This window comes from Chelonia mydas, chromosome 2 (assembly GCF_015237465.2).
Source record: "Chelonia mydas isolate rCheMyd1 chromosome 2, rCheMyd1.pri.v2, whole genome shotgun sequence".
NCBI lineage: Eukaryota > Metazoa > Chordata > Testudines > Cheloniidae > Chelonia > Chelonia mydas.
The window spans coordinates 195,553,771-195,567,799 of record NC_057850.1 but is presented as its reverse complement, the minus strand read 5'-3'; the positions used below and the strand labels follow the sequence as shown (position 1 = coordinate 195,567,799).

General features: G+C 46.3%; 1 long non-coding RNA gene across 1 annotated transcript; it reads right to left on the bottom strand.

Annotated features, from left to right (window-relative positions):
• Window positions 1-10,858: 10,858 nt before the first annotated feature.
• Window positions 10,859-13,747, bottom strand: LOC122464336. Its single transcript, XR_006288278.1, has 3 exons — window positions 13,737-13,747; window positions 11,332-11,337; window positions 10,859-11,104 (listed from the first exon to the last, which is right to left on the bottom strand). It is a non-coding gene; the product is annotated as an uncharacterized LOC122464336 (long non-coding RNA).
• Between the last annotated feature and the right edge of the window lie 282 nt (window positions 13,748-14,029).

The following is a 14,029-nucleotide window of genomic DNA, read 5'->3' as shown; positions in this document are numbered from 1 at the left end:
GGTTCCTATTAAATAAGCGTAACCCACATCCATCCCCTCCTCTCTGTCTTCTCCCACATCCGCTGTCCTGCCCCAGATAGCAGCACAGAGACTCCAGGACCAGGCTTGAACCAGAAAGAGGGAGCTGGCACTTGGAAACGTGTGTGCTATAGTTAAAAATTAAACTTTTATTATACCAGCAACTTTTTTAAAAAAATTAAAAAAGTCTGGAAAACCCCCCAACACCACATTCCTCCTCCAGGCCTCTAACGCAGCCTGGCTGTGTGGCAATGTCCTTTAGGGCACTAACATTAAGGTAGCTGGAAGAAACTGGAATGAGCTTTCATTATCAGCAGTAAATCCATTGCAATGGAGTAAACATGGGTATAACCAAAAAGGAGAATGGGGCCCACCACATGTGTCTCTATTTGAAGGCTGGGTGAAGAACTTTCATGTACACTGTAGCAACCTAACTGGAACCTCAAAGGGACATCAGGAAGACCGTCTGCCTGCACATGGCTTGAATGTTAAGCTGCAGTTGTAGCAGGTCTGTAAATAGTTGCTTTATTAAAATAATCAGTTTAGCTTTCTAGGAACAAAGTCCTTTCATGTTAATACCCAGCACACAGTATGTGTGTTTCCAGAATGTGAAACGTACACAGGCAGAATACAGGAGATGAAGTCACAGAAGCATCAACAGACTTTGTTTTGGACTCTCATGTCTGGTAACTTCATGGTCAGAGCCTGGTTGCTGTACATACAAGTCAGTGATGTGCTACTAAGATTTTTAACAATTGGCTTCCTCAAAACTGTGCCGTCTATTAAATAAATTTTCTACGTTCATCGCTGGAGGCTATTATTAATAGTTTGAACCGTCACTCTGTATGAATGATCTCTTCTACCATCTTTAAAAAAAAAAAACAGCATTCCAAAAGTTTGCTCCTGCAACCAGAAGGAAATGCTCAGCTGATCTACTCTAATACCACATGCAGAAAGCTGTAGAAAAAGAGACAAACAGAACTGGAACTAGCAATCTTGCAGGAGGACATAAAGTTGCAGAGTAATTACTGCTCACTAATCCTGCAAGGTGGATCTGGTTAGATGCAACCAGTGTGTAAAAAAGAGACAGGCACATCTCTCCGAGGCAGAGGGAACTAGGGATTGGGAAACTGGATGGCCTGGCCCAGAAACCCTACAAATAGTTAAGATTGGGCAGAAAGCTTAGGAGGAGGTTTTGGTTCTGCCTTTGTTAACTGATTTACCAATAAAGCCGAACCCAGGGGTAAGCCTGGGCTACATACAATAAGTGTGTGTATGGTGTTTGGAGGAGGGTGGGAACTTCCAAGTCTGATGCTGACAGACCAGGAGCCAGCTAGTAATGCCAAGGCCCCAGGCCTCGCTGAACACTGACAAATACAAAGCTGGAAACCAGTCTGACTCACCAGTATGTTAGTATTGTTAAGCTAGATATTAGAATTCTAGGAATGTGTTTAGACCTTAGGATGCTGCATGTATTAGACTCACTTATCTGTTCCCCAAGTTATAAAGCTATAGCAAATGTTTGCAGTTACAGAGGTTTACAATGCATAGCTCATCAAACAGGAAAGAAGCCGTTTCTAATGCAATGCTGGCTTCCTCCACAAGGGGTTAGGTCCTGCCCAACAAGAAGGCCTTTGAAACTGAAGGTACCATTGTGAATCCTTAAAAGACTTTGTTAACTGCATTCCTCTCCCCCTCCATGAGGAGGAGCCTGTGCAAGAACTCATCCCATCAGCTTGGGCTCTGGGGAGAAGGAGCTAAAAATCCCTGATAAGGAGAAACTTGGTTCTTTTTGCTGCTTGGACTCTAAAGGGACGAGAATCACTAAGCATAAGCAAAAGCCCCCCAGCTGTTTTGCCTGGGTTAGCCCTAAAGGACATATGGAATTTGCTTATTATACAAGTTTCTGTTATCTTTTGTGTGTCTATGTTACCTGTTTTAAACTTGGAAATAACTCATTTCTTTTTTCCAGTGAATAAACCTTTAGTTAGTTTACCATAAAATTAGCTATAGGTGTTGTATTTGGCTTGATAGCTAGGGTGCAACTGACTTGGGGTAAGTGACTGGTCCTTTGCAACTGGGAGTAACCTGGAGAATCTCATAAAAAACAAACCTTCCACACAAACTTCCTTGTGACTGGACTTTATAAAAACTAGACAAGCCATTTACAACACACACTTTGCTTCTCTACAGAAGAAAAAGGACACTATCTAAACTCCTACATGCCACAAGGGGTCACAACTGTGGTACCCTTAACTCACCCAACAATATTGTTAATATATCCAGCTATACTCTTAGCCCAGCAGAAGAGTAGGTCCTATCTTGGGGCCTCTACTTCTGTCTCACCGACCCCACGAACATGATACAGTTCTGTGGTGACCTGGAATCCTACTTTCGCTGTCTCCAACTCAAGGAATATTTCCACCACATGACTGAACAGCACACTAACCCAGAGAAACCTTCCTACCAACGCTAGAAGAAGGAGGATTCTGCATGGACTCCTCCTGATGGTCGAAACAACAGACTGGACTTCTACATAGAGTGCTTCCACTGACGTGCACAGGCTGAAATTGTGGAAAAGCAGCGTCACTTGCCCCATAACCTCAGCTGTGCAGAACAGAATGCCATCCACAGCCTCAGAAACAACTCTGACATTATAATCAAAAAGGCTGTCAAAGAAGGTGCTGTTGTCATCATGAATAGGTCGGAGTATGAATGAGAGGCCACTAGGCAACTCTCTGACACCACATTCTACAGGCCATTACCCTCTGATCCCACTGAGGGGTACCAAAGGAAACGGCACCATCTGCTCAAGAAACTCGCTGAAGAAGCACAGGAACAAATCTACACAGACACACTCCTAGAGCCCCGACCAGGGGTATTCTATCTGCTACCCAAGATCCATAAACCTGGGAATTCTGGACGCCCCATCATCTCAGGCATTGACACCCTGACAGCAGAACTGTATGGCTACGTGGACGCTCTCCTCAGGCCCTACGCTACCAGCACTACCAGCTATCTTCAAGACACCACTGACTTCCTGAGGAAACTACAATCCATTGGTGATCTTCCAGAAAACACCATCCTAGCCACTATGGATGTAGAAGCCCTCTACACCAACATTCCACACAAAGATGGACTACAAGCCATCAGGAACAGTATCCCTGATAATGTCACGGTAAACCTGGTGGCTGAGCTTTGTGACTTTGTCCTCACCCACAACTATTTCAGATTTGGGGACAATTTATACCTTTAATTCAGTGGCACTGGTGTGGGTACCCGCATGGCCCGTGTGACGGGATTGGGACTCACCACCGTGGCACCTCCTGTTGGTAACTCTGGGAATTAACTCAGTCCATGTGGAGCGCCCTCCGCTGGTGGCATCCCATCCATCTCTTGCCCTCTGTTGGCACCCAGACCCGCATTGCTCCCTTCTCGCAGCATCCTCTTCAGGACACTGCCCTTTGGCAGTGCCCCCTAATCCATGCTCATCCCCTTCCGGGAGGGAGGGGTTGTTATCAGCAGTTCTTCTCTTCACCCCAGCCACAATGGCCAACCTCACCCCCTAAGTCTAACCCCTTTTGGCAGGGGTCTGGTGCAGTACATGATGGCCACTCCTAATGGCCAGGTGTAAGTACAAGGGGGGGACCCAGGCCCGCCCTCTACTCTGGGTCCTGACCCAGGGACCCTTTGGCAGCAGCCTTCCTGCCTGCCCTCCTTCTCTCCCTTTGTCCATCTCTCTCCCTGGGCCGTTTCCCCTTCAACCCCTTTGCACCGGCTAGGCCCTTTCCTCAGGGCCTGCAGCCTGGCAGGTACCACGCTGGAGTTCCCTTCTGCTCCCACCGCCTGCCCAGTACTGCGCTGTCCCTGGTGCTAGTCTTCTCACGCAGGAGACAGACTTTCACCCTTCGAAGGCCCAAGAGAGACTCCCTTTCACTCGCCTGGGTAGCCTTTATGTAGGGCCTAGCCTGGCCCTGATTGGCTGCCTCTTGCTCAGCCCTGATTGACTCCCCACAGGCCCTCTCTGATTGGCTGCCTGTCTGCGCAGCCGCTCTGTCCTGCTGTAGCCCAATCTGGCCTGGGGGTGGGGCACCGCCCCACCACAGCCCCACAGTATGCCAACATTTTTATGGCTGACTTAGAACAACGCTTCCGTGTCCCGGGCCACAGCATTTTTGACAACCTATTTCTAGTCCGAGACCTTTTGGAACTCGGGCGTAGAGACAGTCTGTCGTTCACCCTCCTGTCACTTGATCAGGAGGAGGCGTTCGATAGAGTGGACCATGGGTACCTCCTGAGCACTCTGCAGGCATTTGGATTCAGACCTCAGTTTGTGAGTTTTCTCCAGGTGCTGTACGCTTCCGCGGAGTGTCTGGTTAGGCTCAACTGGACCCTGACCGAACCAGTCAGCTTCGGGCGAGGAGTACGGCAGGAGTGCCCCCTCTCGGGCCATCTGTATGCTCTGGCGATTGAGCCCTTCCTCTGTCTCCTCTGCAGGAGGTTGACAGGGTTGGTGCTGCGGGAGCCGGAACTGCGGCTGGTCCTGTCGGCGTACGCCGATGACGTACTCCTCGTGGTCCAGGACTCGGTCAACTTGATGCGGGTGGAGGCTTGCCAGGCCATCTATTCGGCAGCCTCCTCCGCCCGAGTCAACTGGGCCAAGAGCTCTGGCTTGGCGGTGGGGGACTGGCGGCAGGTGAGCTCCCTCCCACCCGCGCTTCAGACAATCCGGTGGAGCGCGGGTCCACTGCTCTACCTAGGCGTTTACCTTTCTGCCACGCAACCTTCTCCGCCGGAGAACTGGCAAAATTTAGAAGGCGGGTGATAGAGTGGCTCCGGAAATGGATGAGCTACTCTGATGTCTCTCCCTCCGAGGGAGAGCACTGGTGCTTAACTAACTAGTCTTGTCCACGCTCTGGTACCGGCTCAATACCCTGGTCCCGGCCCCGGTTTTCCTGACCAACCTCCGGACATTGATTCTAGAGTTCTTTTGGTCAGGAATGCACTGGGCCCCTGTTGGGGTTCTTCATCTACCCCTGAAGGAAGGAGGGCAGGGCCTGAAGTGTCTGCACACTCAGGTCCGTGTCTTCCGCCTTCAGGCCCTGCAGAGGCTCTTTTATAGTGCAGGTAGTTTGACGTGGAGCATATTGGCGCACGCCTTCCTGCGCCGCTTCCAAGGGCTCCCATACGACCGGCAGCTCTTTTATCTCTGTCCGAGAGGTTTTCCGTGAGACCTCTCTGGGCTGCCGGTCTTCTACCAGGACCTCCTCCGGACGTGGAAACTGTTTTCAACGACCAGGTCCTCGCGGATCCCCTGCTACACAACCCCCAGCTCCGTGTGCAGGTGGCGGAGTCCCGCTCGGTGCACCAGAGTTTGGTCCTGGCGGAAGTCACGAGAGTCAGAGACCTCCTGGACTACAACCGGGGAGACTGGCTGGATCCCGTGACGCTCGCTCGGCGCATGGGGCTCTCCAGACCTCGTACCCCCTGGCGCGTACTTCAGGAGGTGAAGGCCGCCTTGACGCCCGCTGCTCGGGCTTATCTCAACCGAGCCCTGCGCGAACACCCCGCCCACCCTCTACCCCAGGCCCGCCGGACCTTTCAATTGGGCCCCTACCCCGTAGATCCCAACAAACCCCTCACCCTTTCACTGCGAGCCGGCTGCATGAACTGCAGCTGGTCAGCTTCCAAATCGCGCCACGGAAATATCTATACACACTCACGCTTCACACCCTTCACACCCACACCCTGGTGTCCCGCCCCGATACAAAGTGGCGGGACCTCCTGCCACCTTTGGAGGGTGAGCAACCCCGGTGGGCCAGCCTGTATTCCACCTTGATCCCGAGGCCCGTCAGGGACATTAGTTGGCGGCTCCTTCACGGAGCTGTGAGCACAGGCATGTTTTTGACGCGGTTCACCCCCATCCCGGATACTTGCCCTTTTTGCAACGTGAGGGAAACCCTGGTGCACATATATTTAGAGTCTGCCAGGCTGCAGCCCCTTTTCTGGCTCCTCACAAATATTTTCTTATGCTTTTGGCTACACTTTTCCCCTCACTTTTTTATCTACACACTACCCATCCGTGGCCCCACAAAATCACAAGATCTCCTGGTTAATCTCCTCCTAGCCCTAGCTAAAACAGCCATTTATAAAACCAGAGAGGGGAGGTTGGCTAATGAAGCGTCCTGCGATTGTAGGGCCGTTTTCCGATCCTCAGTACATTCCCGTATCCGGGCGGAGTTCCTCTGGGCGGTGTCCACCGACTCCCTTGACGCCTTCAAGGAGCGGTGGGCCCTGTCCGAGGTTCTCTGCTCTGTGACCCCGTCCGGTTCCCTCCGTCTGACCCTTTGAGGGGAAGAGCGAGAGACCCCAGCCCCAGCCGTTGCCGCTGTGGATACCATCATCACTGTCACCTAGGAGGGGTCCTATCACACGTGGGTGTACGTCCCCAACACCCCCAAACCGCCCACCCCGCAGCCGTGCCCATCTTGTCAGGCCCTCTCAGGAGAGGAATAGTCGGTGACACTGGGCGTGGCACTACGTAACTCGAGGGGGTGGAAGACCATGAGTGTCGAGGAAGCCCCCCGCTCTAGCCACCAGGTAACTTAGGAGGGTGGAAGACCACGAGTGTCGAGGAAGCCCCCCCGCTCTGGGCCCAGGCTAGCCTGAACACTTCTCCCTCCTGAAGGCTGCTGTGTTATACCTTGTGTTTGCTTTTGTTTTGTTGCATAGTTTTGCTTTATCCTTTTTGGTGACTTCTTGTAAGTAATTACACAAATAAAATTCTTTTCTGCTTTTTAAAAAAAAAAAAAAAGACTCTTCCCGGGTGCGCTTTTCATTACCAGAGACAATCTCCACCTGCTTTATAGACTAGCAAAAACCAGGTTTGCATCTGGTCCATTGTACTTGTGCAGTTAGGCCTGACTTTCCTGACTTCTCATCATTAAATTGTTAAGCATTTTTGGATGGCAGTAGCAACTGTGAAATATAAGTAGTATGACACAACGACAAGGAACTGGTTTTATAAAAGCATTTTGCTTACTCAGAGCGGCCTAGATTCAGTTTGAAAAGAAGAGTCCCATTTCCATGTCACAGAACTCCTGAAAAATTGTTCTTTTGTGGGCTTTTGCAAACTGGAAGAGAAGCAATTTATTTTTCTGACATGCTGTCCCAAATTGGAGTTCCACGCAGGCAGTCGCCTTTTGCGAGAATTGCAGTATTAATGGGGCTCTCCAGATAAATGGTGACGCTGCCTTGCTTAAACTTCCCTGGGTGAAATATTAATTTTTAATACCAACACAAATCTGCTCTCACATTGTGCACGCAAGATATTATGTAGCTCAGATCAGACCCCGGTTACTTATAAAGGCTGACACTATGAAAAAAGCCTTTTTTATCTCCGCTTTTTGCAAATTCTGCCATGTAAGTAACATCAGCATAAAATAGATGGCTTAAAAGTGGACAAATCATTTTCAATATCCTGTTCAGAACCTCAGCCACACATCTGTGGTGTTGACCCACAAAGAGAGTGTAAATATATTAATTTTTAAATTGATGCCAAGCAAACACTGGTTTTATTATTTATTTTATTCATGCTAAATGTTTTCCGGAGACCTGATTTATGACACAAGTGCAAGCTAGCCCAAAACAACATATGCTGCGAACAGTGATAATGAAAAGGTAGTGTATTTGCGTTTATTACACTTATTAATAAATGATTGGGCCCACAGAACAGCAGAAAGCAGATCAAAGTAGTGCACGGTGATTCATTGCAAAGAGTTAACAAGAGAAAACTTTAAAACAATAAAAGACTAGCTGCAGTTAGGATAGTAAGGGAGGCTGAAAACTCACCACCTCCGGAGACAGAGTTATGCAAGGGCAGAGGAACTACAAAGATGCATTAAGAAGCTATATGTTATCCTGGAGCAATTATAAGGGCTTCAAGAGGTATCCATGAACAACAAAATGATCCTTAAAATTTACCTTTTACATGTTCCTCCTGGATCTAGTTGCTTTCCATTCGATAGAATAATACAAATTAAAGACCTCTTAGCTTTTTTAGAGCTGAATCCTGCTCCCATTGAAGTAATGACAAAAAAACCTTTGGCTTCAATATTACAAGCATTCCACACGAAGTGAGGAACACAGGATTGAGTCCAACAGTAGATTTCCTAGCTGTTTGTCTTACATCTGAATTACATCCCCATACAATGGCACTTCTATCACTTCCCCAGGGATTATTCCACAGCCTAATACAGCTCACTGTCAAGATTCTTTTTCCATGATGCAGCCTATATTTTCTCCATTTAATTTCAGCCAATTCCTATTTACACCAATTTGGGCCACCCTACATAAATTCTCTCTCTTCCTTATGTTTGCAGCTTTAGAGATTTGCAGAATTATGTCCATCTGTACCTGTTAAACTTTTAATCTTTCTTCAGAAACTTCCATACACTGATCAATTTTGCTATTGAAAATCCCAGCTATCATGTTTCACCTCCCACTGCATTTCCGATTATTTCCCCCCAGATGGGCTAGCTTGCATTTTTCTAAACTGAGTTTCATTTGGTTATTTTCTACCTGTCTTTTAAAACTCACTCAGTCCTTTTGTTTTTGTTCTCTGCCATCAACGTATTCACACCATCTCCCAGATCTCCCCTGCCCCATGAAGAAAGAAGAGATCATCTGTCTCTGTCGCACATATTCCACCCTACTACAGATCCATACAGGAGAAAGGTTTAGGCCCATGTTGGTTGGGGGCAGGATAGGGATGGAACCAATGGAACTAAATCATCTATTAGCAGTCCACATGGGTACCTTAGCAAAGCTAACACAGCCCCTGGCTTATAGATAGATGTGGCTGGTGGTCCCATCCTAGTTTCTGCTTGCACTTCTTCATGGGAGGCCCATGCTTAAGCTAGCATGGGAATCAGGAATGAGTTGTATTGACATGGTCACATGGGAGAGGCATCAGTGCACTACTTTTTCATGAGTAAAACAGCAATGGGTCTCAACCTCTGCTCTTGAACTGGGGGCCTAAAGGTTGTATACCAATACCCCAATAAGAGACATCTACATCAGAATCTTTCAGATAATACGACTTACCATAAAAATATTGGGCAAAATCCTGAGGCAAACAGAAATGTTCTAATACTACGATGATGAATGCCATATAAGTTCCCAGATGCCTACACAGGCCCTTACTCAGGTTGCTTGATTTCTTTTAAATGTCTTTTGGCATTTTCTTGGTAATGACCTTTTCAATTAACACTGGAGTAAGACAAGAAATCTTCCTTAGCATTTATACATCCACTTGATCCCTCATAAAAGGGAGTTTATTTAACCCTTTTCCTCCTATGGATAAAGGGGCTTTACTCTGTGCGTTCAATTAATCAGATGTTCAAAGATTCTGAACAAGTTCAATTTGCAAGTGACTTCAGTCTGAAATAAAATTTATTTTTCTTTCCTGTTCAGTTTCCTCTCCAATGTGGAGGATGCACTTATCTCTCACAAAAGTTATCTCTAGGTCAATCCACAGCTTTTTCAAAAGACCTGAAAAAGAAATGGCAACCAGTAGCCTATGTAGAGAAATTGACCTATCTGTCAGTTCTAACTAAAATATAAGGACTTTCTGCCTCACTCTTAGGCCTCAGAGTGCTATCAATTACAGCTCTGTAATGAATCTTACCTCATTCCTCCATGCACAAGGTCAACACTCTGCCAGTGCTGATGGGCCTATCCATGCTCACGGAACATTTCTAGGTAGACTTCTAATATTTTGGGATCCTATTAGCAGCTTCGTGTTTTCTGTCTACAGGCATGAGCAGTTTTTCTTTGATATCTCCTCATATTTGATTTCTGAGGTAGTGTGGCCAGGGGCTAGGAGCATATATTTAAGTTTTGCAGTTGTTTGTTTCTTTTTCCAATTTATACAGTACTTGTGTCATCAGATGTAATTCCCCCATGAGCCCTGAACCATCAGAGTGTAGGATTTTTATTTGATATACAGGAGCCAGCTTGTTCCTTAGGCAGCCCCATAAGTAACAATATAAGATATACCAGCTTTCATCCCTAAATCCCCCAATGCAATTTACACACTACACTATGGAGAAGGGAGTTATTTTAACATGAACTGCAGCCACATTCTTGGAGACTTAAAGTTCCTGATGTCCTGCATAGCAGGGTGAATTCCACTGAACAAGACTGAGTTCCCGTAAAGAAGTGACACTCCTTTCCTGCAAGGCAGAGGGGATTTTCAAGATTGGGCCCTATTTACATTTGCGATTGTTAGCTCCTATTAAAGTAGCCAGCATACTCAAAAAGATACCTGTATAATAAAGCAAAGTCAACAGGGTTAATTGAAAAATTTCTGTCAACCTTTTTCAGGGGGAAAAACTGGGTTAGAGACTAATGTGCATGTGAAAAGCGCCTGCTTTGTGCAGAAAATGAGTTTTTCTGCGAGAAACCTCCACACCCAAAAGCAAAATATTTTGATTTGGAAATTCCGCCACAGTATCTCATCAGAGTTGTAATTTAGTTAGCTGAAGTCCCCATTTTCCTCTATGAGCCAGGCTCCCTGGTCTGATTACATTTATCATAGTGGTTTTCAACCATTTCTCATTTGCAGACCCTGCAACCATTTCGAATGGAGGTGCAGACACCTTTGGAAATCTTAGACATAGTCTGCAGACCCTTAGGGGTCCATGGAGGTTGAAATTGACTGATCTATCAAATGCACTATGGCCAAAAATCTCAATACAAATCTCTGTAAGTTACACTGAAAGAGAATTGTTTCAGAGTACAGGGATGATGTACAGTTAAAGAGGCTAATATTAGAGATTAAAATGGGGAAAGAACAAGTTAAAAATTACTTAGACGAGTTAGATGTCTTCATGTCACCAGGGCCTGATGAAATACATTCTCGAATATTCAAGGAGCTAATTGAGAAGATATCTGAGTTATTAACAATTATCTTCTAAAAGTCATGAAAGACAGGAGGGATTCCAGAGGACTGGAAAAGGGCAAATATAGTGCCCATCTATAAAAAGGGAAATAAGGACAACCCAGGGAATTACAAACCAGTCAGCTTAACTTCAGTATCAGGAAAGATAATGGAGCAAATAATTGAGCAATCAATTTGCAAACACCTCAAAGATAAGGTGATAAGTAACAGTCAGCATGGATATGTCAAGAACAAATCATGTCAAACCAATCTAATAGTTTTTTTGATAGGGTAACAAGCCTTGTGGATAGGGGAGAAGCAGTAAATGTAATTTATCTGACTTTAGTAAGGCTTTTGATACTGTCTCAGACAAACTTCTCATAACCAAACTAGAGAAATACAACCTAGGTAGAGCTACTATAAGGTGGATGCAATACTGGTTGGAAAACTGTTCCCAGAGAAAAGGAGTATTTGTGGCACCTTAGAGACTAACCAATTTATTTGAGCATAAGCTTTCGTGAGCTACAGCTCACTTCATCGGATGCATACTGTGGAAAGTGTAGAAGATCTTTTTATACACACAAAGCCAAAGCTGCTCGGCAGCTCTCCAACACCACTTTCTACAAGCCATTACCCTATGATCCCACTGAGAGTTACCAAAAGAAACTACAGCATTTGCTCAAGAAACTCCCTGAAAAAGCACAAGATCAAATCCGCACAGACACACCCCTGGAACCCCGACCTGGGATATTCTATCTACTACCCAAGATCCATAAACCTGGAAATCCTGGGCGCCCCATCATCTCAGGCATTGGCACCCTGATAGCAGGATTGTCTGGCTATGTAGACTCCCTCCTCAGGCCCTACGCTACCAGCACTCCCAGCTACCTTCGAGACACCACTGACTTCCTGAGAAAACTACAATCCATCGGTGATCTTCCTGATAACACCATCCTGGCCACTATAGATGTAGAAGCCCTTTACACCAACATTCCACACAAAGATGGACTACAAGCCGTCAAGAACACTATCCCCGATAATGTCACGGCTAACCTGGTGGCTGAACTTTGTGACTTTGTCCTTACCCATAGCTATTTTACATTTGGGGACAATGTATACCTTCAAATCAGTGGCACTGCTATGGGTACCCACATGGCCCCACAGTATGCCAACATTTTTATGACTTAGAACAACGCTTCCTCAGCTCTCGTCCCCTAACGCCCCTACTCTACTTGCGCTATATTGATGACATCTCCATCATCTGGACCCATGGAAAAGAAGCCCTTGTGGAATTCCACCATGATTTCAACAATTTCCATCCCACCATCAACCTCAGCCTGGTCCAGTCCACACAAGAGATCCACTTTCTGGACACTACAGTGCTAATAAACGATGGTCACATAAACACCACCCTATACCGGAAACCCACTGACTGCTATTCCTACCTACATGCCTCCAGCTTTCACCCTGACCACACCACACGATCCATTGTCTACAGCCAAGCTCTGCGATACAACCGCATTTGCTCCAACCCCTCAGACAGAGACAAACACCTACAAGATCTCTAGAAAGCATTCTTACAGCTACAATACCCACCTGCGGAAGTGAAGAAACAGATTGATAGAGCCAGAAGAGTTCCCAGAAGTCACCTACTACAGGACAGTCCTAACAAAGAAAATAACAGAACGCCACTAGCCGTCACCTTCAGCCCCCAACTAAAACCCCTCCAACGCATTATTAAGGATCTACAACCTATCCTGAAGGATGACCCAAAACTCTCACAAATCTTGGGAGACAGGCCAGTCCTTGCCTACAGACAGCCCCCCAACCTGAAGCAAATACTCACCAGCAACCACATACCACACAACAGAACCACTAACCCAGGAACCTATCCTTGCAACAAAGCCCGTTGCCAACTGTGCCCACATATCTATTCAGGGGACACCATCACAGGGCCTAATAACATCAGCCACACTATCAGAGGCTCGTTCACCTGCACATCCACCAATGTGATATATGCCATCATGTGCCAGCAATGCCCCTCTGCCATGTACATTTGTCAAACTGGACAGTCTCTACGTAAAAGAATAAATGGACACAAATCAGATGTCAAGAATTATAACATTCATAAACCAGCCGGAGAACACTTCAATCTCTCTGGTCACGCGATTACAGACATGAAAGTTGCGATATTACAACAAAAAAACTTCAAATCCAGACTCCAGCGAGAGATTGTTGAATTGGAATTCATTTGCAAATTGGATACAATTAACTTAGGCTTCAATAGAGACTGGGAGTGGCTAAGTCATTATGCAAGGTAACCTTTTTCCCCTTGTTTTTTCCTACCCCCCCCCCCCCAGACGTTCTTGTTAAACCCTGGATTTGTGCTGGAAATGGCCCACCTTGATTATCATACACATTGTAAGGAGAGTGGTCACTTTAGATAAGCTATTACCAGCAGGAGAGTGGGTTTGTGTGTGCGGGGGGGAGAAAACCTGGATTTGTGCTGGAAATGGCTCAACTTAATTATCATACACGTAAGGAGAGTGATCACTTTAGATAAGCTATTACCAGCAGGAGGGTGGGGTAGGGGGAAGTATTTTTTCATGCTTTGTGTGTATAAAAAGATCTTCTACACTTTCCACAGTATGCATCCGATGAAGTGAGCTGTAGCTCACGAAAGCTTATGCTCAAATAAATTGGTTAGTCTCTAAGGTGCCACAAGTACTCCTTTTCTTTTTGCGAACACAGACTAACACGGCTGTTACTCTGAAACCTGTTCCCAGAGAGTAGTTATCAGTGGTTCACAGTCAAGCTAGAAGGGCATAACGAGTGGAGTCCTGCAGGGATCAATTCTGGGTCCGGTTCTGTTCAATATCAACGATTTAGGTAATGGCATAGAGCGTACACTTATAAAGTTTGCAAACGATATCAAGCTGGGAGGGATTGCAAGTGCTTTGGAGGATAGGATTAGAATTTAAAATGATCTGGACAAACTGGAGAATGGTCTGAAGTAAATAGGATGAAATTCAATAAGGACAAATGCAAAGTACTCCACTTAGGAAGGAA